The sequence below is a fragment of the Neovison vison genome, chromosome 11 (assembly GCF_020171115.1).
Source record: "Neovison vison isolate M4711 chromosome 11, ASM_NN_V1, whole genome shotgun sequence".
Lineage (NCBI taxonomy): Eukaryota > Metazoa > Chordata > Mammalia > Carnivora > Mustelidae > Neogale > Neogale vison.
In genome coordinates, this window is record NC_058101.1 from 208,310,691 (window position 1) to 208,328,520 (window position 17,830).

The 17,830-nt window shown below is 52.6% G+C and overlaps 1 protein-coding gene across 1 annotated transcript in view; it reads left to right on the forward strand.

Moving 5' to 3' along the window:
• The window catches only part of DLGAP2 (DLG associated protein 2), a 171,204-nt gene that overhangs the window by 12,411 nt on the left and 140,963 nt on the right, over positions 1-17,830 (forward strand). The window lies entirely within an intron of this gene.

A 17,830-nucleotide genomic window follows, 5' to 3' on the forward strand; every position in this document is an offset into this window, starting at 1 on the left:
GCAATGGGCCACCACGGTCAGGAGGGCGGCCCCATAGCCCCCAAGTCTGTCTGTGGTTAGAGCAGGGCCTCTGTTTGTCCCCAAGAGCATGTCTTGACATCGGGGCAGGGGCCTGCACGGACCCAGACTCCCAGCCAACAGCGTGTGCGCCTGTGGTTCGCAGGGACCACAAGCCCAGCAGCATGATGGCCCATACGCGATTCTTCCAACCAGGAGAGCAAACGGGTAGGTTTTCCTTTATGGCCCAGCACTCTGGCTTCTCTGGAAGGAGGAACAGGCTGGCAACGCTGGGAGGTGTTTGCCCAGGAGAATCGACGCCCTGCTCTTGGGGTCGCACACCCCCTTGCACAGACTGCCATCCCCAGCTGCCCACGGGGACGGGCTGCCATGGGGCGTCCATGAGCTTGTGCGAGTCTGACACACACAGAAGGTGCCAGAGGTGTCGTGTTTCACGGCGCCTGCAGGAGGGCGCACGTGCTCGGGAATGCTGGGGAGAGGCCAATGGGGTGAGGACCCCAAGTGTCCCTCAGGCGGCTGTGACGGAGCCCCACAAACGGGGATTTCCAAGCAGCAGACACTTCTCCTGTTCTGGAAGCTGTACATCTGATGAGGCCTCTGTCTGGGTTCTGGACGGTGTCTTCTCGCTGCCTCCTGGCCCAGAGAAAGGGCTGGGGGCTCCTCGGAGTCTCTTGATGAGGGCACTGACCCCATCCTCCGGGCTCCACCCTTGTGAGCCCACGTCCTCCCGAAGTCCCCGCTCCTGATGCCGTCACACTGGGATGAGATGACTCTCGTGACTCTAGGGACACACACAGCCCGTAGCCGTAGGCAAGGGAGGAGCCTCTCTGGGTTAGGAAAGAGAGTAAGACGGGGTGCTGGGACACTGGCTGTCAGGGCAGAAAGCAGTGAGGACACCCACAGTGGACCTGAGGCCGCGATGATAGGGCAGGGAGCAGAGGACACTGCACCCTCCCTCCCCAGCACGGACAGGCCCACCCGCCTGGTGTTTGGGAGCCTGTCCGCACCCTGCGTGCAGCACCCGTCCCCTGCACACGCGGCGTGCCCACCGCGGCCTCTCCCGCAGGGCCGGGGAGAGCTCCCACTGCTCTGTGCGGAGGTGCGAGGGGATCCCGTGGGCCTCTCCTCGTCGTCACGCAGACGCGCGGCTGCAGAAACCAAAGGCCCGGAGCAGGTGCACGTGCCGCTCGTCCCCCGTGGCCTGGCCGCCCTCACACTGGGATGTCAGGATCGTGAGAAGCTGTGAGCGCTCGGAGCACCTGCTTGTTGCCTCCGGAGCCGCACGTGCAAGGAACACGCGTCTGTGTCGCCACGGCCCTGAGCACTCGGACTGTCCTGGGCGGTGCAGGGACAGGGACGGGGCGTTAGGGAGCGCCGCGCGCAACGACCGTTCTGTGGCGTGGTGTTTGCCCCTGGGAGATGGCGGGAGCGGCCGCCCATCGCTGGTGTCGACGGACTGGATTCCTCTCCGGCGGATTTGTAGGCGGCTTTGTCGACACGACGTCTGGGGAAAACTTTGGAAGCGATTCGGTGGCCGGCCTCTGCTGGATTGCGGAGTCTGGCGCCTCTCCGATGCGCGGCGGTGGCTGCGTCCCCGTGCCGAGCGCTGCGTTCCCGGTGCCGTGGCTTGCCGCACCGCTGGCTCTTGCAGCCGGGCGCGGAGTCACGTTTGCGGGTGCCCAGCCTGAGCCCGAGTGGTCACGGGCCCCACGTTGCACTCGGGCTGTAATGAGGCCTGTCGGCCTCGTTCTTACTTTCTGGGAACAGAGTGTTGGCTCCTGTGCGCGTTTTGCTTGCTGTTGTCTTCAGATAGTCTGTTCTGCTGGGGCAGACCAGTGTTTGTTAGAAACGAACTTTCAGGAGCACGCTGTACAAGGACAGTGCGAATGACATAATGTGCATTTGCTGGTAGACAGGCAGCGTGCACGGAACAGAGCTGACAGACGCTTGCGCAGCCCTGGACCCTGGTGGCGGCAGCGTGCTGGGCGCTTTCCTGTTTCCAGGACAGAAATGGAGTCTCAAAGGGCCACGCGTCTCGTCAGCCCACGGATGGGCAGTGAATGACCCAGCCGTGGCTTGCACTCGGGTCCTTGGAAGTTTTAGGGTTTCCAGTGGTTCTTGGGGCAGATCATAGACATTAGGTTTCTCCCTGCTGTTGACTGTGGATTTAAGTAAGTAAGTAAGTTGTTCAATTTTGGAGACTTCCATTTCTTAATTTCCAAATAGCGTCGTAATCACATGTAAACTCTGTCGCTCTTCTGAGGATCCAAGTCGGCCGAAGTGAACGGCATTTACTCTAACTCACCTTTTCCAACTACAGAAAAATACAGAAAAATAATTGCTATTTACTATATGTGTCCCTCACCCGTGTGCACATGTACACACGTGTGTGCAGACACACGTGCGTGTGTGTCCTTACCGCTGCTGGTGGCTCCCACGTGCTCAGCCTCACTCACACGAGACCAGACGTGGCTGGGAGGTCACCTGTGTCTAGAAGCGGTGGTGCTGCCCCGACGACCAGGCCCTGGGGCCACACGCAGCTCGGACACTGAGCACGGGCCCCTGGGAGGCGTCTCACTGTCCAGGGAACGTCGGCAAGCGCGCCCCCAGCTGCCGGAGGTCAGGAACACGACAACCGTGACGGGGGAAACAGGATTTCTGATAAAGAACAGAAATTAACTTTGCTTCCTGCTGTGCCTATTCCATCCTGCCCCTGAAAACCAAAATTCTATACATAGCATCCCTGTCTATACCGAAATCTTCGTTTGAAGTCCTCGGCTTCCCCAGGCAAACAGTGCTCCAGGTAGACTCGCTGTCTCTGGTCTGCTGTTTTGCATGACAAGGATAATTAACCCAATTTCCAGGCAAGCGAGGCAGGCTGGGGATTGAGGGAGGCTGAGTTCTGAAGTTTGAGAAATCGTTGAAGGCTCTCTTTCTGGCTCGGTATTTTATTTCATCTTTAATGGGAGTCTTTGCTCAGAGAGTCCCCCAACCCTTCCAATACTCTGTGCCAGGGAGCCCCCAAGGCCCTTGCTCTGCCTTTGTTGTATCCTTGACCTGCTCCCCTCCCCTTCTTACTCCACCTTCACCTCGAGAAGAATCATGTTTCAGACCCCAAAGTCAAGGTTCTGTGTGGGCTGTGGTTGCTGGACCACTTTGCAGGCCTCTCCAGCTGGAGGGACAGGGCTGGGGGCTGTCAAGGTTACCACTAACCCTCTTGTCAGGCATTGCATAAGGTCATTCTTATGCAAAGCTGGGGAGGGCCTGAGCTGGGCCTGTCCCCAGATCCCAGATCAGTCCTGGGCCCCAGTTTGGACCATCTCCACCAGGCCCTGCCTTTGATACCCTTTTTCTAAGCCTTTCATTCCCATGTGCAGAGGAGGGTAATATCAGCTGCCTCATACAGCAGCCAGCCCTGGGGGCCACTGCCTGCTATAGGATCTGTCTGAAGGAATGGGCTTCTGCATGGTGAGCACTGTCCTGTCGCTGGAGCTGCGCACTGTGCAGACCCTCATGGTCTGCTCTCTACCTGTGTTCTTGGAGCTACTCACCTGAGCATCAGACAAATACACAGGGAAGCGATCCAGTGTTTTCTGCCCCAGATTTTCTCAGACATGCAGCAAAGACTGGCTGTAACATTTAAGGAACATGTGTAATATGTATGCAAGGAAACCCTTCAGCCCAGTCTGAATGCATCAGTAATGCATCATGTGCCGATTAGTCATACACTGCGGCCAAGCGAAATGAATAAGAGCCAGACCCTGACCTTGAGGCTCGGGGTGGAGGGAGGGACCTAAACATGTACTTGAAGAACTGCCATCCAAGGAGGACATGCAGGGACAGAGGGATGCAGAACGTGCTTGCAAATAAGAAGCAGACATGATAGTATGACAAGACGTGGCCGGCACCATGACTGCCACGGAGATGTCCCTGATCCCCAGAACCTGAACACATTGGTTACACATGCAACCCTGAAAGGGGGGTTAAGGGTGCAAATTGGTGGACCTTCATGGTTGGTGATTGTCCTGGACGGTGAGGTGGGCCCAGTGTGGTCATGGGTCCCTCGGGGGACAGAAGAGTCCAAGGAAAGACATGTGATGTGGGGAAGCTAGCCAGCCACTGCTGCCCTTGACGATGAGCTGGAGGCATGAGCCGGCAGTGCTGGTGGCCTCCAGCGTGAGAACAGGCAGGAAGACCATGCTCCCCGAGTCTCTAGCAAGGGAGCCGACCCGCCAATGTCTTGTTTCACCTAGCGAAACTGATTTCAGACTTCTGAGCACCACAGCGCTAACATAAGCGTGTGTGTTGGGTTTGGGGGTTGGTTTTGTTTTCAGTTAATAGGATTTATCATTTTGAGCCACTTTAGGTGTACTTAAAAGTTGGACAGAAAAATCTCGAGCCCCCCACCCCCGTTTCCCTCTCATTCAGTCTTGCGCTAGCGCAGCACGTGCGTGGCCCGCTCTCCCTCCCTGAAGTCCGTGCTTTGCGCCCACGCTTGCTCTCGGTGCCGTGCATCCTGTGTCTCTGCAGACGTCTGAGGTCATCTGTCACCATCACGGGGCCACACGGAGCAGGCTCAGCGTCCTGGAAGTCCTCCAAGCGCCACCCTTCATCCCTCCCCCCCGCACAAACCCTGGCAACCCCTGATCCCGTCACGGACTTGAGAGCTTTGCCCTTGTGCTGGCCTCGTACGACTGGAGTCGTGCAGTCGCGAGGCTCTCCCACGGCGTCTCCAGCCCAGCGGCACGCATCCCACGTTCCCGTCCTGCCGCGGCTCCCCAGCGGGGGCCTCCTTGTCACTCAGTGCTCGTACCCCACGGTGTGCACGGACCACAGCCCGTTTACCCATTCAGCTGCTGGAGGACACCGTGGTTGCCTTCGACTTTGGGGAATAATGAGTACATTTTTAATTGTAGTTAAATCTACCTGATCAATTTTTTCCTTCATGGATCGTGGCTTTTGGTATCGTGTCTAAACACCCATCTGCATTATCCTGCGTTCCCTTCTAATAGCTGCATTGTTTGGGTTAGGTCTGGGATCCAGTTTTATCTCATTTCTGTGAAAGATGTAAGGTCTACTTCCAGACTCACCTTCCTTCCTTCCTTCCTTCCTTCACATGTGGACATCTATTACTCTGACACCATTTAAAAAACAAAAAACAAACTCCCCTTTCTCCATTGAATTGGCTGTCTCCTTTGTCGAGCGTAAATGACTGTGTTTATCTGGGTCTCTTTCTGGCTTCTGTATTCTGTTCCGTTGCTCTGTGTGTCGCTTCTTGCCCCAGTACCATCATGGAACCCAAGTTCCACTGCCCCTCACTCAAAAAGCCATGACTCAAGAGACATGTTTTGGATTGGAAAGGAATTTGAGCTTTATTCAGGAGGCTGGCCACCTGGGGAGAGGGGGAACTCTTGTCCCAGAGCACCTCCGAGGTTGCTCCTGGCCCAGGGGTTTTTAAAGGGGTTTAGGGCAGTTACTCCGAAAAGGGAGTGCAGAGGCCCACAGCAGTCTCATCACGTGCAGCCTCGATGATGCTGGCCGCAGACGTGATCTCAGAGTCCGAGGCTTGTGGGAGGGGGTCTGATTCCTGTTTCGTGATGTGCGGGAGGACTCTGTTCTTCCTGCAAATGAGGGCAAGGTCTCTCGCTGCACAAAGGGAGTTGAGTACAATCATTCGTGTGACCTAAAAAAGAAAAACATTTTGCTAAAAAATTGCTGGGCTAATCAGAAAGCCGAGGCATCTTCAGGCAGGCTCACTGGCCTGGGAACATTCTGGTCCTCCTCTCTCAGGTGCAGTGTTCTGCAGATCTCAGAGTGAATCGGCTGCGTTACTGAGCACCGGCCTTGGGGCAGCAAGTCAGGAGTGTGTCGACTTGAGGCGAGTTAAGCCTTCAGACCGGCTGGACTGCCGGTCTACCTCACTGTCCTGGTGACCGTGGCTTTGAGGTAGGGAGCGTCTCTCTAGTGCTCTTCTGCTGATTTGGCCCTCCCTGCCTTTTGCCTCTGCACACAAACCAGACTCAGTTTGTCCATGTCCATGAATTAGGGTTGAACTGATGATTGGGGCCGGACGGGTATCTTGACAATAAGGAGTGTTCCCATCTGCATACACAGCATCTCTCCCCATTTTCCAGGCTGCCTTTGGTTTCTTCCATCAGAATTTCATAGTTCCCCTCGAAGGAACCTGCACGTGTTTTATTAGATTGCAGGTTTCGGCACCAATGTCAGTGGTTTTGTGTTTTTAATTTCACAATCCAGTCGCTCCCGGTCAATTAAGAAGAAAACAAGCAACTTCTGTACGTTGCCCACACACCCCACGATGCTGCTGTAGTCAATTCCAGGAATTGTTACTGATTCTTCTGGATTTTCTAAAAAAGAAAAATCGTATCAGCTGTGAATAACAAGGGTTTCGTTTCTTTCTCCCCAGACTGCGTACCTTCTACTTCCTTTTCTCGTCTTACTGCCTTAGCCAGGGTGTCCAATGCTGTGCTGAGCAGCTAAGAGGGGACACCCTCGTCTTGTTTCTGATCTTGGCTGGAAAACATCTCGCTCCTTACCGTGAAGTACGATACCAGCTGCAGGTTTTCCGTCCGTGTTTGCTACCAAGATGCGGGAGTTCCTTTTTCTGTAAATGGGTGCTGCGTTCTGTCATATGTTTTTCTGCATCTATGATCAATATGATCATATGACTTTCCTTCCTTAACCTTTTGGTGTGAGGGAGGACGTTAATTGATTTTCAGAGTTTGAATCAGTTTTATGTACTTGGAATGGATGTGCTTTGTCATGGTGTGTAAATCTTCTTATGCGTCATTGGGCTCAAGTTGCTCATATTTTGTTGATCGATGTTCATGAGAGATACTGGTCTGTAGTTTTCCTTTCTTGTAGTGTCTTGGGTTTGGGATTAGGGTAGCGCCACCCTCATAGGAAGTCTTATAGAGTACACTCACTGATTCCGTTTCTTTGAGTGAGACTCTAGAGAATTGGTATAATTTCGTCCTTAAAAGTTTGATAGAGGAGAAGGGAGTTGAGGGAAATTGGAAGGGGAGGTGAACCACGAGAGACTATGGACTCTGAAAAACAATCTGAGGGGTTTGAAGGGGCGGGGGGGTGGGAGGTTGGGGTACCAGGTGGTGGGTATTATAGAGGGCACGGCTTGCATGGAGCACTGGGTGTGGTGCAAAAACAATGAATACTGTTATGCTGAAAAGAAATAAAAAATGTAAAAAAAAAATGAAAAAAAAATAGTTTGATAGAATTCTCCAGGAGATCCTCTGAGCTTGATGCTGTTTTAAAAGGTTATTAATTATTCACTCAATTTCTTTAATATACAGATCTGTTCAGATTGTCTGTTTTTCTTTGTGGGAGTTTTGATAGATTATGTCTTTCAAGAAATTAGTCCATTTTATTCAGGTTATCAAATTGTGGGTTTAAAGTTGTTTGTAATATTCTTTTTCTATCATTTTAGTGTCCATAGGATCAGGAGTGATGACTCCATTTTCATTTCTGATGGTATCAAGTTGGGTATTCTCTCTCTCTCTCTCTCTCTCTCTTTTTAGTGAACTAGACTAATAGTTTATTTTATTGATCTTTCAAAGATCAAAGGGTCACCTTTTGCTTTCATTGATTTTATCTTTTCATTTCACATTTTCACATTCACTTACCTAAGCTCTAATTTTTATTATTTCTTCTCTTTATTATACATTATATTTAACTTGCCCTCTTTGCCCAGTTTCCAAAGTTGGAAGCTGAGATTATTAGCTGTATCTCTTATTTCTTTTCTAATACATGTGATGCTATGAACATTCCTCTAAGTCCTGCTTTTGCTGCAGTCCACAAATTTGATGCTGTGTTTTCATTTACTTCGAAATATTTATAAAATTCTTCTGAGACTTCTCTCTTTGATCTGTGTTATTTAGAAGTGTGTTATATAATCTCCAAGTATTTTCCATCTTTCTGTCTGTTACTGATTTCTTACTTAATTCCATTATTGTTTGAGATCATATTTTGTATCATTTCTATTCTTTTAAATTTATTTCATGACTCCGAGTATGGTCTGTCCTGGTGACTGTTCTCTCTGAGCAAGAGAAGAAAACACACTCTGCTGCTGCTAAGCGAGTCAGTCTACGACGTCATCCAGTCCAACAACCCGAGAGTGACGCTCAACTCAGCCTTGTCCTTTGATTTTTTGCCATCTGGATCCGTCCGTTTCTCCAACTGTAACAGTAAATTTATCTGTTTCTCCTTCAATTCTCAGGTTTTGCCTTGTGTATTTTAAATGTTCTCTTGCAGGCACATACATGTTAAGGATTGTTATGTCTCCCTGGAGAATTGACCCTTTACCATTACATAATGGCCGTTGTTATCTCTGACAGTTTACTTTCGCTGAAGTTAGTATGCTGACCCTTCCTCGTCACGAGTGTTAGTGTGGCTCGGCTTCCTCCATCCCTTCTCTTCTCGCCTGTTTGTCTCTGTTTAGTGTAATGTGGGTTTCACGTAGACAGTACGCAAACTGGGTATTGTTGTTTATCCATTCTGACCATCTCTTTTAATTTTTTATTTTTTAAAAAATATTTTATTTATTTATTTGTCAGAGAGAAGGAGAGAGAGAGCACACAAGCAGGCAGAGAGGCAGGCAGAGGCAGAGAGAGAAGCAGGCTCACTGCAGAGCAAGGAGCCCATGCGGGACTCGATCCCAGGACTCTGGGATCATGACCTGAGCCGAAGGCAGCGGCTTAACCCACTGAGCCACACAGGCATCCCTTAATTTTTTTTTTTTAAGATTTTATTTTATTTATTTGAGAGAGAGAGACAGTGAGAGAGAGCATGAGCGAGGAGAAGGTCAGAGAGCGAAGCAGACTCCCCATGGAGCTGGGAGCCCGATGTGGGACTCAATCCCGGGACTCCAGGATCACGCCCTGAGCCGGAGGCAGTCGTTTAACCAACTGAGCCACCCAGGCGTCCCAGGCATCCCTTAATTTTTCATTTTTGAATTAAATTCTAGTTAGTTAACACACAATGTCATATTGTTTTGGGAGTAGAATTTAGTGATCCGTCCCATACGTACAACACTCCGTGCTCATCACAAGTGCCCACCTTAATGTCCCTCCCCCAACCAGCCCACCCCCACCCCTCCCTCCATCAGCCCTCATTTGCTCTCTGTTAAGGGTTTCCTAATACTCTCTTTTTTCTTCTTCTTTTTTCTCTTCAAATATGTTCGCCTGTTTTGTTTCTTAAATTCCACATACGAGTCCGATCATACAGTACTCGCCTTTCTCTGACCGTTTCGCTTTAGCGTAATACACTGTAGCTCCTTCCAGGTCGTTGCAAACGGGAAGATTTCACCCTTTTTCATGGCTGAGTAGTATTCTGGTGCGTACAGACACCGTCTCTTCTTTATCTGTTCATCTGTCCAGGGGCATTTGGGCTCTCTCCATAATTTGCCTGTTGTTGATGACATTGCAGTAAACACTGGGAGCATGTGCCTCTTCGGGTCACTACGTCCGTAACCTCCAGGTAAATGCCCAGTCGTGTGATGCTGGGTCGGAGGGCAGCTCTATTTTTAACTTTCTGAGGAACCTCCATGCTGTTCTTCAGACTGCTTGCACCAGCTTGTGTTCCTACCACAGTGCAGGAGGCTCCCCTTTCTCCACATCCTCGCCAGCGTCTGTTGTTTCCTGACTTCTTAATTTTAGCAGTTCTGACTGGTGTGAGGTGGGATCTCATTAGGTTTTTTTCTTTGTATTTCCCTGATGCCGAGTGATGTTAAGCATTTTAACACGGTAGTTAATTAGCATATTTATACCATTTAAAGTGATTACAGGAGGTGCCTGAGTGGCTCATTGGTTAAGCGTCTGCCTCCGGCTCAGGTCGCGATCCCAGTCCTGGGGTCAAGTCCACGTCAGCCTCCCTGCTCAGCGTGGAGTCTGCTTCGCCGTCTCCCTCTGCCTGCCCTTCCCCCTGCTTGTGCTCTCTCTCTCTCACACTCTCTTTCCTTGTCAAATAAATAATAAAATCTTTAAAAAAATTAAAAAAACTAAAGTGATTACTGCTATAGTTAGATCAATATCTGCCAGGTTTGTTCCTGTTACTATTGTTTGTCCTTGTTCTTTGTCTGTTTTTATGTCCTCCAGTGTTTCTGCGACTTCTTTGGTTTCAGTTCAACATGTTGTGATTCTGTTTTCTCCCCTCCTTCACATAACAATTGTGCTTCCTTCCTGATTTTCGGAAGAGTTTGCAGTATTGGTTCCCAGTGAACCAAGTCCTCTCACGGGTCCTGCACACACCCATGATAGAGTGCCCCGGGTCCCCGTCTAACTGCTTACTCTTACTCTTTCCGCTCACCCGTAAGCTGTGATCACTGAGTACTCTGTTGCTGTTATCATTCTGAGCAAACTATTATCTGTTAGATCAATTAAGAATTTAAAAGTGTTTATCGTACTTTTATTTGCTCATTTTCTAATGATTTTTCCTTGTTAGCTAGAATGAGTCTTTGACCTATGTCACTTTCCTTCCTTCTGAAAGGTTCCTTTTAAAATTTCATGCAAGGCAGGTTCCCTGGAACAAATCCCCTCAATTTTGGTTTGTCTGAGAAAAGCCCTTGTTTTATTTCTCCTTTTACTGATGACAGAATCGCACCTCCGCGGGGGTTTTTTTCTTCTAAGAAGTAAACATCTCCCTCGCTTTCCAGTTGCTGCTGCGACTCCCAAAGAGGGGTCCAGAGCAGCCCGTCCCCTCGCTCCTCTGTGGGGATGTGTTGGTTCCTACGGCTTCTTTAAACTACCGACTTTGACTTGGAGCTTGAGTGTGCGGATGTGGTGTGTGTACGTGTCGGGTTTTGGTGTCTGTCCTCCTCGTTCTCTGAGCTCCCTCGATCCGAGGTAGGTGCGCATCAGTGACTTGGGGAAATTCGTAGCCATTGTTGCTTCAGAAATTTCTTTAGTCGTTTCCGCCCTTCTCCTTCTCCGGTATTCCCATGACGAGTATTTTACACGTTTTGGAATCGTCGTACAGTTCTTGGGGATTCTGTTCTGTCTTTTAAATTTTATGTTTTCTTTTTTGCATTTCAGTTTTGCAAGTTTCTCTTGACATTTCTTTAAGAAATGAAGACAGAGTCTGTCTTCAGCTGTGTCTAGTTTATGGATGAGCCAATCAAAGACTTTCCTAATTTCTGTGACAGCATATTTTATTTCTGGCATTTCCTCTAGATTCTGAGAGTCCCCATCCCCTGCTGACACTGCCCATCTGCTGTCACATGCTGTCCACTCGTCCGTCAGAGCTCCTAGCATATTCATCTGGTGGCTTAAATTCCCGATGTGATCATTCCAACATTCCTGCTGTGTCTTATCCCGGTTCTGAAGCTCTGGGTCTCTTCAAACTATGCTGTTTGTCCCCAGGATGCCTTGAACCTTCTCGGGAAGCTGGACATGCCGTCCTTGGTAAACGTCTTCGGCGTGAGTTTTCATAGCTTTTTCTTGCCCAGCAGCTGGGCTGTGTTTGCCGGTGGCTGCAGTGGCCGGCATCAGGCCAAAATGTCCTCCGGGGGCTGCTTTTGCCCCCAAGCATGCACGAGCCCGTTGGTGTGGGGAGGGGAGGCCTTCTGTGCCCGCCGTGATGGGTCACAGGCGGTCCAGTGAGCCCCAGACTGTGACCTCACATGGCTTCTGTTTCACTGTTTTGAATTGTTGTGCACTTTCCCCCCACTTAGGTGGGACAGGAAGGCCAGGGGAGCCCGAACTGGTGTTTCCTTTCCCGTCAGTGAGTTCGGCTCTGAGAGGACCCCGGGAAGTTAGCTCTGGTCGGCCGGTTTCCCCGAGCACGGCCTGGTTAGGACGAGCAAAGTGCTCTGGAGCGTCCAGGGTCCTTCTCCACGGGGTGACCCTGCTGGGGCTCCTGGAGAGCAGCAGACTGGGGGGGCTCCGCTGGGACTCGGTTCTCAGGCTCCTTCCCAGCGAGCCTGCAGTGCAGGAGATTCCCCTGGCGTCGGTCTCTGCCCAGACAGGCTGTGATCTCTGCGTCTCCAGACCCGGGGGCAGGGGGCCACTCTGTGACCTTGTTCTCACCTGTCCGTGACGGCTGTCCGCTTTCCATTTGCTCAGCTCTTTTGGAGTTGTGAGGCGGAGCGGGGACCTGAAGGTTCCTCCCTGGCTGGGCCAGTGTTGTTTTAAGTGCCTGTGTCCACCGTGATTTGCCACAGCCTCCCTAGAAACCGACAGACAGAAGGACCTGGACCTTCAGAAATGGAGAAGGGAGAGCTAAATGCTGGCACCCAGATGCCAGGCCCAGCCAGAGGAGAGCGGGCACAGAGGCCGAGCTGAGGGGAGCCTGAGAAATAAGGAGGAAAGTCCTCGAGGACAGATTCCACGGGGCTTCCCCTGCATGGAGAGTTCGGTGGGGTGGGGTGGGGTGGGGGGGTTCCTGCTGAAGCAATTCAGAGACTGTGGGGTGGGTTGGCTTTTCCTTTAAAGGAGCGGTGATCTTGGAGCTGTGCTCTGGGGTGAGAAAGCTGGTCGTGAAGCCCCCGTGGCCGGGACACGGTGGCTGCCGGCCATGGGAACCCCAGGAGGGGCTGCCAGAGGTCCATGCAGAGGATCGAGGACTGTCACTGAGGCACGGGGAGGCTGGAGGGGAGATGCAGACCCCTGCAGGAGCATCGCAGGACTTCTGGAACTGTCCACATGCTTCACACAGCAGCGCCACAGCTCAGGGAGCCCTTACAAGTGCAGTGACCGCAGAGCGTTTGCCAGCCCCTGTGTTGCTGCAGAGAGTGCCTCTGGCCTGATGGGCCTGCAGGATCCCCTTGGTGCACTCACCGTGTTACCAGTCACCAAAGCCCCTGGCATCACGGATCTTCAGGGATGGGCAGATCTCCTCTTCCGTGAGCCTGTGTTCTAGAATCCCAGCCCTTCTGTGTGTCCAGGTCGCCCAGAGTGGCGTGAATCAGCTGAGCACGGGAAGGCTGACCTCATCCTGCCGGTGGGCTTGGGTGCAGGTGGGGAGCCGACAGGCTGTCCCGGAGGTCACGGTGTGGACACCTACTGTTTGCTCCGTAGTAGACATTTGTGCGGCTTGGGCCAGCGGCCCGGAGCTCACACCGAACCGCGCCCGCAGAGCTTCAGCTGAGACCAGTGCCTGGGGTTTCCGGCCGTGTGGCCCCCAGCCACTCTCTCTATCCCCTTTGTGCCTTAGTTTTGTCCTCAGTGCAGTGGAGACACACCCACCTTCCCAGCCCGGCCGCCGTGAGGGTTCCGGGTCATGTTTATAGTGAGGCCAGTGAAACCCAGGGGTGTCACACAGAAGCTTCTATTTTGGCAGAAAGAAAAACAGTTGAGCAAGCAGAACTAGGAGTTGGAAATTACTTCTTTTTGGATGATAATTCAAAACACTTTCAAATTACATGGCACCAAGTATTTCCTGAGCAGATAAATTAGGCTTGCTAGCAAATAATGCCCATTTATTATTCTTAGTTGTGTTGTGTGAGAAAATACAATGTAATAAGTCGTGGGACCAAACTTCGGGGAAAGCTGTGCGTACTAAGTAGGGTCCAGCTCTATCTTCTGGCTTCTGGCCTTCACTACAGCCGCCGGAAAAAAGACAGGTGGGGCTCAGAGACCACTGACCAAGGATGACCGGCACTGGTGTCCAGTCTGGCCGGGCCAGAGTCCAGCAGGATGACCTTGAAGATGACCTTCCCAGACCTTAAGGCTTTCTCACGTCAAATAAACTGGGGGAAGAGCAGTGTGTCAGAGGTCACCTGTCCTTCGTCCTGGTGCTCAGAGTCTGTGGTCCTGCGAGGGTACCTTGACATTGATAACCCTACAGCAAAACAGGGCAAGCAGCTCTGGCTTCTCCTGTCATCCTCGCATGGGGGTGGTCAGGGATGCAGTGCAGGGACAGAGTGCAGGTGTCCTAGTTGTGGCCATCACTGGCCAGCAGCCAGTTTCCACCCTCCACCTGCCTCAGAGTCCTTCCCTTGCCTTAGGAGACAGATGGGGACATACGTCCCCAACATTCTCCCAACCACCCCACACAGTCCCCGGTGGTCTTCGGGCCATCCTGGAGATTGCAAGCAGACTTGGGAGGGGGCTGTGGACCACCGCTCGGAAGACGGCGAGGATGCCTCTGGTCCAGCCCCGCTGTGCAGCCCCAAGACAGAATCCCGAGTTCCACTCAGTCTGTGACTGCCCCAAATTCCGTAGGCCTGCAGGTCCTCAGGGCAGGACTTAGGTCGTCTGTGAGTTCTGGCAGAGCTCTCCGTCGTTTCCTTCTGTGGATTTCCTCAGCAATCACAGCCTCGTATCAGAGCACCCCTGCGGGCCCCCTACCTGCTTCCACCTCTTTCAACAGCTCCGAGAAGCTGAGCCTCCGGGGCCTGCCCGTCTGCCCATCTCTCCGCTCCAGCTCTTGCCTACAAAGAGAAATCTGTTGAGTGAGCCATCTGGGTGAAACCGTTCAGTTCAGCGGCTTCGGTAAGGGAATGGAATCTGAACCGTGAATCAGGATGAATCAGGAAGAAGCTCAGAGATCAGGGCTCGAGGGGGCGCGAGACGGAGCCACGCGGGAGCCACGCCCGCCACAGCCTTGCGATGGAAACAGTAGAAGTCCGACCCTGGGTCAGGAAGGCATTTCTGTCTGCAGGAATGTTCCATGGGTTTAATGGTTTGGGGGTGTCTGTCACCCCCTCTGTGCTTTGTCCCTTCCTCAGCCCCTACCCAGGGAGGGACACACCTGGCCCGGCCTGAGCCACAGCCCCTGACGTGGTGGCACTCACCCCCTCTTCCCTCTTCTCTGTTAAATCTTCCTTCGGTGCCCCACTTCCATGACACTTTAATTCTCAACTCAAAGCCAATTTTTAAATGAAAACTCCATGATCACCAAAGGGCCCTTGGGGAGATGATGGAGTGCAATCGCCTTCCTGCAGTCAGTCAGGAGGAAGCAGGTGTATGGAGGGCAGGTGCAGGGCACTTAGTGTAAGCACCAGTGTAGGGGTGACCCCAGGTGCAGTTGGGTGGACAGCCTCACAGGGGGCTTGGGCCACAGCGTGCAGATTAGGTGACATGGAGGCAGATGGCTTCATGGTGTGTGGGATCCCAGCCAAAGCCTAATGCTCCCTTAGTCCAGCTCAGGGAAACCCCACTTCTTTTTTTTTTTAGATTTTATTTATTTATTTGACAAAGAGAGATCACGAGTAGGCAGAGAGGGAGGCAGAGAGAGGAGGAAGCAGGCTCCCTGCTGAGCAGAGAGCCCGATGCGGGACTCGATCCCAGGACCCTGAAATCCTGACCTGAGCCTAAGGCAGCGGCTTAACCCACTGAGCCACCCAGGCGCCCGGAAACCCCACTTCTGTCTCCCTCTGAAAGGGCTCAAGCAACCAGTGCAAAGCATTAGGTAAAACACGTGTCAGGAGGCAAAGTATTCCTTCATTCATTCCACAAACACTCTGAGTACCTGATGGTCACTGGCCCAGGATCAGAGATCAGCAGGCAGGCACTGGGCAAAGGGGCAGCAGAGGCTCCGATCAGTGACAGACCTCCTGGAATGAAAGAGGAACCAGTGCAGACTCCCCCCCTCCCCCACCCCGGGATTTGTGCAGAGGTGAGGGTTTATAGGGAGCGGGAGGGGGCCACCCAGGTACAGTGGAACCTGCAGGGAAAACCACAAACCCGGGAACAGGGCGGTCCCTGGGGACCTGGGTTTGCTGCCTGGGTTCCTGGCCTTCAGGATCTGGCCACCGAGGTGTCCCCAGGTGTTGCTGGCCACGAGGGCAGTTCTTAGCAGCTGGGCTTCCTCAGGCAGGACCTGTGGGGGCCCGGGTCCTGGAGATGGGACCTTGAGCTGATACCCTTGTTCACATCTTGGCAGGTGGGGGAAGGGGCTTGTGGGCAGAGACATGGACGGCCTGGCCCAGTCTGGAAAGGGGAGAACGTGTCACAGGTCCCTTTGTCCTGATGGGACTTACAGTCTAGCAGGAGTGACCAGTTTTCATCAAACAACTACCTAAATCAAAGCCAAATGGCAGTGGCCGTGTGGTGCTGGTCTTGGTAGATCCTCGTTTTGCTTCTTTCAAAAGTTGGTACTGAAAGAAATACGGCAACTCCTGGTCCAGGGCCCCAGGGCAGGTGGCACTGGGAAGAGACGCGGGAGGCCCATGAGCTTTCTGCGAGCGGTGAATTGTGCAGGTCAGCAAAGCCTGGCCAGGAAGTAGCCGTTACAGATGAGAAGGACAGTGGGGGCAAACTGAGCTGGGAGGTCAGGAAAGAATCTTCTGGAAGATGGGAGAGCGTACGGAGATGCCCTTGTGGCAGGCAGGCGCTCCTTCCTCCTCTGCGCAGGAGGGAGCCCCACGGGTTCAGAGGAGCAGGATAGGGCACCCCAGGGGATCTCTGGCCTCCCACCGGCTGGAGGACAAGGCAGAGAAGAAGGGCAGGAAACGAGAGGGGAGTGGCCTGTGGTCTGTAGGGACAGGGCAGGATTTAGTCTTCCTTTAAGAGATCAGACAGACAGACAGGAGCTTGAATTTCTTAGGTGACCTCCAGGCCAATAAGCGCTGCTGTTCAGGGAGAAGTAAGAGCCTTTCCCCCACTCCAGCGTTCGTGTGACTGAACGTTCCTGGTGTCTGTACAAGTTTGATGGAGAAAGTCCTTTTTCCTATATGCTCCCCTCCTGCCGGTTTTCCCCACGGTGGGCAGTGACACGGACCGAGGGCTCTGGCAGGAGCCGGACACCAAGACGACAGAGCGGTCCTCGAAGGCTGAGATGAATTTGCATTTACAAAAGCACTAAAGCCAGCATTTCCCACCCGACAGTACGCGCGTCCGTAACGACGTGTGGTTGGCTTGCCTGTGTGTATGTGGTGTGGGTGTTCGGACGCGGGTATTTGTGGCTGGGTGTGCACGCGCGTGTGTGTGTGGCGCGTGTGCACATGTGTGCATTCTTACACGCTTGACCCGGCGTGCGTCTCAGCAGACGTGAGGATGAGACGGGACCTTCCTTTCTTGGTTCTGTGCTTCTCTTGGACGACTTTCTGGGAGAGCCAGCCTGCGGAAGGACGTGGGCTTCTTTTCTTTCCAGTACGTTTTTATTTCGGTTCCGGCAGAGCTCGCGCAGGTGCTTCGTTAGGTTCCCGCGTGCGAGACACTGATTCATCCGTTCCACCCACGGCCGGCCCTGCTCGCGGCAGGTGCCCTCCTGCGCGGGGCACCGGTTCCCCCGCCCCCCGCCGCCTCCCTTCAGGGCCCGTCAGACTGTTCTCGGGAGTTAACGGTTTCTCCGTTTGCCTCTCTCTTCTCTCTTCTCTGCCTGTGCTCGCTTGCTTTGCTTCTGGATCTTCACTTCTGAGAGATTTTATTCGTGGAATTTGGTGGTTAACATAGTGAGGCTAACTTTTCTGTGAGGTTAAAGCTTTTTGTTAATAATTTGTGTTTTTGTGTCTGAAATTGTTTTCATCTTACCTCCTAGCTTTTCCAAGGAAATGTTTTTCTTACCTTCATAAAATATTTAAATGTTAAGGATATTAGCACTTGGGATGTTCCTTTCCTTTTTTTTCTTTTTTTGTTTTCCAATACCCTCCCTGAGGTGGGACACTGGCAAGGTGCTGGTTGGCAGATACCCACGGGCAGTGACAGGGGCTGCTAAGGGGCCCGAGGTACAGCGTGGGGACCACAGGTGATGGGTGTGTGACGGCGGAAGGTTGCAGAGAACCGAGGGATGAAGCGCGCTCACCGCTGCAGTGACACACGGCAACTGCAGGACGAAGGGGAAGGGTGTCTAGCTGACCTCGTCCTGGTAAGCGTGTCGCGCTGCACACGTGCACCGA